Consider the following 10,718-nt stretch of genomic DNA (forward strand, 5'->3'; position numbering starts at 1 on the left):
TCCAGAGAAAGAACTGTGGAGTTTGAATGCAGATCAAAGCATACTATTTGCTATTTTTTTCTTCTGTTGTGTTTTGTTGCCTCGTTCTGGTGGTTCCTCCTATTGGTTCTAATTCTTACTTACAACATGACTAATGTGAAAAAATGTTTAATAGGAATGTATATGTATTGCCTATATCAGATTGTGTGCTGTCTTGGGGAGGGAGGTGGGGAGAGAAGGGGAGAAAAATTTAAAACTCAAAAGCTTATGGAAGTGATTGTTGATAAATCAAAATAAATTAATTTTAAAAATATAAAAATAAAAATATTGCTAAGCGGTACAAGTTTTAATATGTTTTTCAAGTTTTCTCACTGTTTACGTTTGGTTAATGGGACGTATTACATTTCTTGTAGGCAGTTTATCATACTCCAGAATCAAGTTTGAAATCAATTTCTTTAGAAATCTGAAAACTAACCTTAATAGCCAGCTCATTTTCTGAGTTTACTTTCTTGAAAAAACATTTTTCCTCACTGAGAGTTTTTGAAGATTTGGATGCTTTAATTTGTTCTTCATTGGTGTCCAATTTGCTTAAGTCAGGATGTTTTGATTCAAAATGTCAACAAAGATTGTATTCCTTTGGAATGACTATTACTTCTCAGCAAACTGGGCACAATATTTTGTCTCTCATGTAAGTGAATAAGTGTCTACTTGTCCACTCTGGATTAAACATTCTATATTCTGATTTGATTTCCATTTCTTTTTATCACCCATTTTACAAAGTCATCCCTGAAACTTTAATGTTAGAACCAGAAAATCTCCATAGCAACTGCTCCCAAAGAAATACTGAACTGAATGTCTGACGTTGGAGAGAGCCCTAGACACTAGGAGGGCGGCTGTGCAGCGAGGGAGGGGAAGAAGCCCTTGCTTTGCATGCAGGGAGTCAGCTGCATCGGCACGTGGCTACACTCACTTTGTCCCTATTCAAAGCCAGTAACAACCAAAAACACAGAGAAAAGATATGACTCTCATTCCTCTCAGACTAGAGACAGAGTGATGATGGTTGGTTGCTGCGGGTCACATGATGAACAGAGCGAGTGCGCAGTGGCAGCTCACCCACCAAGTTACATGACGAGCACAATAGTGACTAGTGGAAGGCTCTGTGTTGTGCAGGCCTGGTCTATATGTTGTTGTCTTTTGTTCACCGTTGGCCACTTGTGTTCTGTCATTTACAGTAAGTCCTTTCTCCTTGGTGGGAAAACAGAAGCAAAATAAATATGGAGCAGTCCTGCCTTCTCTTTGCCGCTAGTTATCATCATCTTCATCCCAAGCAATAGTCCTCTTTCCTCTGTAATCCCATTCTTTCTCTCATTATGGCCTTTACAAGATCTTTTTGTTACCCTTGGCTTCTCTTGCCAGCCTCAGTTCATTCTCTGCTGTAATACCCCAAGCACTCTTTTCACCGGATCACGTTTATCCTCTATCACCTACCCTTGCTTTCCTCTTCTGTACAAATCTTAATATGTAATTTTGTTGGTGAGTTTTCTGTTCATCTGTATTGATCTATTCCTATAACTTCCATTTTTCCTCCTTACTAGAATTATTTCCTTTTGTATCTTCAAAATCTATTTCTTCAGCATCTCTCATCATTCCTGGCCTGGTTTTCCTTCTAAAATTTTTATTCCTGGGATCCTCTCTACCCAGATTTCCTCTCCTCACAAAACCACTGTTCCCATCACCTCCACCCCATAAATGAATTCCTCATTTTTAATGACAGTCAGATCTAGTTTGTGTGAAACTTGCTGTGGAACCACTGTAACTCCCACTCTACATATCAAGTCTCATTTCCAGAGGATTGCTACTACTTCACCCGTGAGGGTTCTAGGGAGTTGTGTTGGGCAAAATCTGTAGTCCCAAATCCTGGATAGCTTCTTAGGGGCCTGAGGAGATTTCGCATTAGCCTTTTGGATGCCTTCCCCAGTGCCTTACTAAAGACTCTCTAGAAAAGTCTGTGTGGCTCAGTTCCTAATCAGAGTCAGTAATTAACATCTGTTCCCTCTCTGGATGATTTAAGTTCTTGCTATAGCAGAAAAACTCCACCCTCCAGTTTTGATCCTCAGATAACCTCCTCACTTTCTGAGCTGGGAAGAAATATAATTTCCAAGGTCTTTATCAACTTAGCTCCCCAACTTTCCACCCCACCCCCCAACTCAAAGGCTGCCAGTTCAAGCCTTGCTGTAATGACTGTTACATTCTGATAACATCAAGAGGTTGTGCCAAATAGCCAAATTACATACACATAGCTAACAATATGCTAAGCTTTGTTAACTACATAAGTTAAGATAATACAAAGCAAACAAATATACAAGAGAGAAAAAAAAACAGGAGCATTCAGCAATTAAAATGTACATCAGTGAACATGTAATTATATGACAAATGCACATTGCATTTCATTGTCATCATCTGGCTACATGTATACAGTTTGCAATCTATCTACAGGGCAAATTTTGTGGTTTTCAGGGTACTTACCCACTGTACCACATACTGGTGAGGTGGCACTGTCCACCATGATGGTGGGTGGACATCTTTGGGTCTTTTCCCCAAAGCCATATTGCCATTTTAGTTATGGAAGCTCCTGTTAATGCTGTTGCTTCTGGACCACCAGGGACAATGCCTGGGAGGGACTAGGCCATATGGCTCTGCACTCTCTGGCACCATGCAGTGCTATTTTCTGCCATACTACCATGCACATACTTTCCCTCCCCAACTCGTTACACCTCTTATACTGAGAAATTTAATCAAATTAACACTACCATCGCCTCTGGAAAGGGTGTGTCAGTCTACTTCCATTTGTCCCAAGTCTTTGTGACATCCACAAATTTTCTTCTTATCCTTATTTGTTGCCTTCTTCAATAGAATGTATGCTTCTTGAGGCCAGAAACTATTTTGATTTCATATTAGTATCTCTACTACTTAGCAGAGTGCTTGTGTGCTTAATAAATGCTTTTGATTTCTTCATTTTTTTCCTCTTAAGGTGTGTATGTCCACTCTACAGGGAGAGAGATGTTGAGAATTAAAATCCCATCCCCACCCCACCCCTGCCAAAAAAAAAAGGGGGGGGCTCACTTCTCAGAAAGTTCATCAAATGGATCAGAGAACAGCACCCTTGGTCAAAAATTCACCATAAAGAAAATAACAAAAGTCCTCACCCTCATAAAGTTTATATTTTGCTGGAGGAAGGGGAATACAACACATATACAGATAAATATGATGTAAACTAGGATCAGAGTTCTCTAGAAAAGTCAGAGGAGAGAGAAAGCAGTAACAAGTAGGAAGTATCAGATGGCTTCATGAAGCAAGGGGTGTAATATGAAATATACCTTGAAGGAAGATAAGGACTCTTGCTTTTTTAGGAAGTGGTCAAAGTGAGAGTTAGAATAGGTGAGTTAGACTCGTGGTCTCCAAACTTTTTTGATGACACACTATCAGAAAGAAATTTTGAATATGAATCATTAATATATGTATAAATTAAATAATATACATGTACTACAATACATGTATATTATGTATACCATGAGTTTAAAATAGAAACAAAAAAATATGAGATAAAATGGAATAAATATTTAAACTTTTAAATTTTAATTAACGAAACTTTTTGTTCTCACTAAAATATTAATATTTTTAGTGACAGCATGGTGATTTGATTATGCTTCATTTTAGAAAAATTCCTGGGGGAGAGAGTGGACTTATCAATGATAATTGTTTATTAGAAATGAATTATTCAGGTAACTTGATCAATGTATCTAATATCTACCAGGGTTTCCTATGCTTCCATACAACATGGGTAAGGCTTAGACTCCTTCCATCCCCCTCCACTGCACTCCCACTATGGATTAATTTTCCCTAAAAGTGGATATAGCTCAAAGGAGCCAAAGCTGTTCCCAGTACCTAACTGGCCTCTGCCTTCCTTAAGACAGCTTTATGGTAGCCTTTGGCTATACTGATGTGACATCCTACTCACCTAAGAGCTTATAAAATGGCACCCATATGGAGTTGGTTTCACTTCTTACTGGTGTATGTCTGAAGACCACTGAGTCACTATACCTTGCTCTGCCAGTCAGACACATTTCCATATGGAGATGAGGGGGGACCATCTATTGAAGTTAAGTTCCTTTATATCCTTGTCACATATCCTTGCTATGTTAGGAATAAGTATATCTCCATTTGTGAATTGTTCAAAGATTTACGAGTGCTTCACTTCTTTCCAGTGTTGAAACTGAACCAACAGAGTACCAGTATCAGGTCATCTGCTAGTAAGAGTGTAGCTAAGCAGGTGAATTTCTTTTTTTAAGATACTCTTTTTTAAACTAAAAGATATATAATACAACAATGAAACAATATCATAAAAGCCTTCCAGCAAGTCACATTTCTCTGTGTGTAGATATTTAGCATGCATAATACATAACCAAGCAAAACTGAATTGTCTGATTTAAGCTCAGCAGAAAGTTTTCAATATTCCCCCTTCTTTACATGATTCTAATAGATAGTATGATGTCTTATGTTTCTGTATGTGTGAAGAATAAAAAATTGGCCAGAATATAGAGTACGTGAAATGGAATAATGTATAACAAGCCTGGAAAGGCAGATTGGGACCAGATCATAAAGGGTTTTCGATGCTAAATAGAATTTATATTTTATCCTAGAGGCAATAGGCAGCTGCAGGAGTTTATTGATTACAGGATGAAATGGGCAGATAGGCACTTCAGAAAAGTAACTTTGGCAGCTATGTGGAGAATGAACTAGAGTAGGTGAGAGTGTTTAAACATTGCAGGTGAGAGGTGATTAGGGCCTGAACTAGGGCAGTGGCTGTGTTAGTGGAGAAGAGGGGAAGTAAACAGAAGTATCTATGGAGACCGAAATGAAAAGATGTATATGTAGAGTGAATGAATTAGAAGTGAAGGCTGACACCAAGGCCTGAGTGAACTGAGTGAATGGAATGATGATGATAACCTCGACAAAATCAGGGGAGTTTAGAAGAGGGGTACATTTTTTTGGAGCAAGCATGGGCGCTGTGGATAAGTTTACTTACCTTGGTAGTGTACTTTCCAGGGACATACACATTGATAATGAGGTTGACACACACATTGCCAGAGCTAGCTCAGTGTTTGGGAGGCTCTGAAGGAAAGTATGGGAGAGAAGAGGTATTAGACTGACTACCAAACTGAAGGTCTACAGAGCCATTGTGCTGACCTCATTGTTGTATGCCAGTGAAACCTGGACGGTATGCCAGTGCCATGCCAGGAAACTGAATCACTTCCATTTGAATTGTCTTAGGAAGATTCTGAAGATCACCTGGCTGGATAAAATACCAGACACTGAGGTCCTTTCTCGAACTAAACTGCTAAGCATTCAAACTTGTTTTCAGAGAGTGCAATTCTGATGGGCTGGCCATGTTGTTTGAATGCAAAAATGTACACTTGCCAAAAAGATTATTTTATGGAGAATTCATACAGGGCAAGCATTTACATGGTGGTCAGAGAAGCGATACAAGGTCTTTGGAATCGATTGTGTGACAGGAGAGACACTGGCACAGGACCACCCACCATGGCATGCCCACATCAGAGAAGGTGCTCTGCTCTATGAGCAAAGCAGAATTGAAATAGCTCAAAGGAAATGCAGAATGTGCAAAGTTAGAGGATCTACCCCAAATGTTCACAGGGACTATCTGTACCTGACCTGTGGCAGAGCATTCTGAGCTCGTATTGGTTTGGTCAGCCACAGTCAGACACACTGTAACTTGACTCTAGCATGGTGATGTCATTTTGGTCCTCTTTGAGAATCAAGGACAACTACCAAACAACATTTTTTGGAAAAGATAATGTAATGAGATCAATGAGGTATATCACAACCCATCCTTCCCTGCTAATCTTGGGTTTCTTACTCTCTACCACTCAAAATGAAAAGGGGAGAAAGAGGCAGGTGGCAGGTCTTTCAGTAGTTGGTCACTGCCCCAGAGAGCAGTGGAATGCTCTGAAGAATGCCTGCCAAAGTCACGAGGTGAAACCTGGGGGAAAGGGTGAGTACTGAGAGAGTGGGGGGATGCATTAGTGTTGGCACTTGTGCAACAGCTGCTGTGGGTGCTTGGGTCATGGTTAGGCTGCAGCTATACCGAGGGGACAATGCCTGGTACAGAGCTGGGGAGGATGGGATCCTACATGGTAAGAAGGGACAAAGCAGGAGGAGTATTGGGTGCTAATGGGTGAAGAACAGGTGTGGTTTTGTTGGAGATAAAGCCTACAATTGGTTGGGGGTGGGTGGGTGGAATGCAACCTGTCTTTCTACCCTCTGATTGTTAAAATCATTAGGGCTGTGCCATGGTCCCATGTCTTGGCCTCTAAGGAGGCTGAAGCCCCTCCTGTTGAGACTACTGAGACTGCCGAACAATAGCAACTGAGAGTAATACCAGATTAACTGGTCTTGCATTCCTGCAACAAAATAAGCTGTTCATCGAGGTAACTGACAATTTTACCCTTAATCCCAGGTTTAAATGGATGTTAACATAAAAAGAGGAGTCTGGAAAAGAGAAGAATGCGGTATTTAGTTCAGCACTTTACAGTAATATTTGAGATTTTCCATCAGATTTTAATAGAGAAGCTGTGAGATGTTCAGAAGTCAATCTAAAAGTGTTTTCTTCAGCTCTTTTTACCGTCAAATAAACCAAACTCAAACACTTTTTCTTAGAGAAAGAAAAAAAAGATGAAGTCAGTGCATCAATGACTTGATAGTATTATTTTCATTCTGCACATAGAAATTTAGATGTGATTCTTTGTTTTTTGTGGGGTTTTTTTTTTTTTTTGGTGAGGCAATTGGGATTAAGTGACTTACCAGAGCCACACAGCTAGTGAGTGTTATGTGTCTGAGGTCCGATTTGAAGTCAGGTCCTCCTGACTCCAGGGCTGGTGCTCTATCCACTGTGCCACCCAGCTGCCCCCTAGATGTGATTCTTAAAAAGAATGAACGGGTATTGGTGGCAGAATAATGTGAAGAGAAATATAAGAATAAAACCATGAGCCTGATGGATAGTTTCCTTATCAGCAAAAATCTAAGGGTATTTATAGGCCAAAGTACATATTTGGGGAAGATAAACGATATAGAGTAGGAGTTCTTCACTTGGGGTCAGTCAATGGATAGATTTTAGGGCATCAGTAACCTTGGTAGGAAAAAATGTATCTTTATTTTATTTTATCCTTTTACTAACCTTTGATTTCCTTTGTAATCTATGTATTTTATTTTATGTATTTAAAAATACTATTCTGAGATGGGGTCCAAAGGTCAATGACACTGTGTGACCCTGGGCAAGTCACTGAACCCCATTGCCTAGCTAAAAAAAACCAACCAAACAAAAACAAAACAAAACAAAGGTCAATGACATTAAAAAGATTAAGAACCCTCAATCTGGACTCTCTCCATCTGTTGATACTTGAGTGAAGATCTGGCTACAAACATTCTTTATAAGAGATAACACAACTAGTGGTCTGAGTGTACCTATTTTGATAGCTGGCAAAGAGACGTGACAGCCATCAGAAACAAATGTCAATAAAAGAGGAATTACAAAAAAGAATGTGGTGATTTGTCTTGTAGCATGGACATCAGGCCTGACAGGCAGAAACCCTGGGAGGTTTGGTTACTTAAGATAGGACAGGTAAGAGTTAGTTCAAGATGAGGGCCAAGTTGAGATGGAGTGGCATAGGGTATGTATCAAGGAGGAAATAGGTAGCAATAAGTAGTTTGGCTAGAGAGGAATGGTTCAAGTTGAGGACAAAACATGGTAACGGTATTGCATGACTGAGAGACTGCAAGGGAGTTCTCAGAGTACCTAACAGGGGAGGGAGCTGGTATTCTCTTTGATTAAATCTTCCATCACGTAATACACCTGTATTTACTTAACAGCAACACCTTGAAAAGCAGGAAGAGTACAAGAGTAAAGTAAACGATGTAAAACATGCACAGGTGCATGGACGCTAAACAAATGATTACCTTTCATGGTGAAAGTCAAAAGAAAAACCAGAGCCTTTGCTTTTGAAAGTAGTAGGGAGCAACATGAAGGGCTGATGCCTGTGTTTGAAAATCTGACTTGGCAAAGAAAATGCCTTCAGTTTTTAAAAAAGGTAACATGGATGTAATAATTTGGAAGACATAAACAGAAGTTCCTCCTCTCTTATCTATAAGACCTTTTTTTCATGTATTACCATTTTTTCCCTTTCTTTTTCCCCAAAGCCCTCTTCATCATCTACTAAACCTGTCTGGTATTTTACAAAAGAATAAACAAGGCTCTGCACTGTTAATATGCATTGCTATCTTTATTACAATATAAGTATGCATGGAAATGTGTTTTGCATAATTTCACATGTATAAGTGATATCACATTTTTTGCCTTCACAGTGGGTGAGGGAGGAGTGGGAGTGAGGGAGAGAATTAAGAATTCAGAATAATAAAAAAAAGAATGTTAAAAATAAATAAGAATACAATGGACCCTGGGCAAGTCACTTAATCCCAATTGCCTTAAAAAAAATACAATGGAGAAGAAATCCAAGAAATAAAAGAATATAGTTATAAGTTACTAACCATTAAGGCAGCATCTTCTTTTGGAAAATGTGACAAGACCTTGCTTATGGGGGGCTTGTCCATAGGGCATGATTGTTCTTGCCTTTGACCCAGCTACCAGAGGGGACTCAGGCTGGTGGATTACTTTGAACTGGCAGTTCTGAGTTGCAATAGGATTAAAACTAGACAGTTGCCTGCATTAAGTCTGGTACCAACATGATGAGCCTACCCAATAACTCCAGTTCTTAAGTCTGTCAAAATACTGAGGCAAAAAAGGATCCACCTTCCTAATATTACATATGTATTATACTTCTGGTGCTGTTTGCAAATATATAATAATACTTCTATGTAATATTTTCAAAATTATAATACAAGGAACTTAGAAGTATTGTGTCAATATGAAATGATTTTGTGAACTAAAATATAAAATGAAGCTTATTGACATCAATCTAGTAATATCAGTCTAGATCAATGCATCTCCAAATCTATTTGGAAAAAAGAAATCCATGCATATATCTCTCAATTTTGACTTTCAATGCTGGTTGCATTGAGAAACAAGTATATATGGGTTATTTTCATAAAACCATGAACCTATTATGTACAACTCACGTTTTTAAAGGAACATAATAGATTCAATATGTTAGTTTCCAAGTTTTTTTGTCTCCTGATCTTCCTTATGTTCTCTTCTGTTTATTTTTTAAATACTACAATTATCATCATCTTCTTCTCTTCCTCCTCCTCCTCACACCATTATTCATTAATTTATTTAAGCTGTCTCAGGTTTTTTCAATCCATTCCTTTCCTAATTTCCTATAGCACAATAATATTCCATTATATTCACATACAATAATTTGTTTAGCCATTCTCCTATTGATAGACATCCCGTTAGTTTTCAGTTTTTGCCACCATAAGAAAAACTTGCTCTGTTTTTCTACATATGGGTCATTTTTTCTTTCACTTCTCAGGTCTAAAGTATCACTGGGTTAAAGGATATGCACAGTTAGTCACTTTATGGGCATAGTTCCAAATTACCTTTCAGTACAGTGTTATTGATTCAAAGCTCCAAAGAGTGTACCAATATAGCTGTTTTCCCCAACACTAACCAACATTTGTCATTTTCCTTTTTATTAGCTTTGCCACAACGTGGTAGAACCTCAGAGTTGCTTTAATGTGCATTTCCTCATTATTAAATTTGAAATATTTTTCAATTGGCTTTCAAAAACTTTTCAAAGAGCTTGGATTTCTCCCCATTAGAACTTCCTGTTCATATCCCTTGAACATTCATCAATTAGGAAATAGCTCTCATTCTTATAAATTTGATCTGTATATCTTGGAAATTGGACTTTTATCAGAAAAAAAAACACACCACAAATATTTCTCTCCAGTTATATATTTCCCAAATTCAGCTCCATTGGAATTTGTGCAAAGATGTTTAATTTTATATAATCAAAATTGATCATTTCATCTGTGATCCTCTCCATCTCTGTTCATGAACTTTCCCCCTCTCCATATACCTGACAGGTAATTTTTCTTCCTGTTCCTCTAACTTGTTTATGATATCACTGAATGAGTCATTTAGTTACCCAGAGCTTATTTTGGGATTCTGTGTGTATTGTTGATCTCTACCTAGTTTTTGCCTCACCACTTTCCAATTTCCAAGCAACATTTTTTCTTTTGGTCTAATAGTGGGTTCTTACCTCAATAGCTGGTCAGATTCCCAATTTGGGTTTATTAATTATCAGGCTACTGTGCTTATTTGCTTCTGTATCTTGTACACCTAATTTGTTTCCCTGATAAACCTATTTGTTTTTTTTTTTTCAGCCAAAGACAAGGTTTATTAGAACATCCACTATATTGGCTAGATTCTTAAGGAATCTAAGCATTTGTATCTCTAATGCAAGCGGGTCAGATCTTAAGAACCTGAGCCTCTGGCTAGATTTTAAGAATCTGAGCACCTTAACGAAGTCAAGATGGACCTTATATACAGAAAGACTGTGGGAGGGATCTAGAAGTGGCCAAGTAGTTTGGGGTGACTGGAGGAGAGGTCTAAGGAAGATCTGCAAGAGAGTGACCAGTAAACTGGGGTGAACAGAAAGCCTGGGACCTGGACCAAGGGAGAATGGAATCTAGATAAGATT

The sequence above is a fragment of the Phascolarctos cinereus genome, unplaced genomic scaffold (assembly GCF_003287225.1).
Source record: "Phascolarctos cinereus isolate Bilbo 61053 unplaced genomic scaffold, phaCin_HiC Scaffold_4;HRSCAF=312, whole genome shotgun sequence".
In the NCBI taxonomy this organism is placed as follows: domain Eukaryota; kingdom Metazoa; phylum Chordata; class Mammalia; order Diprotodontia; family Phascolarctidae; genus Phascolarctos; species Phascolarctos cinereus.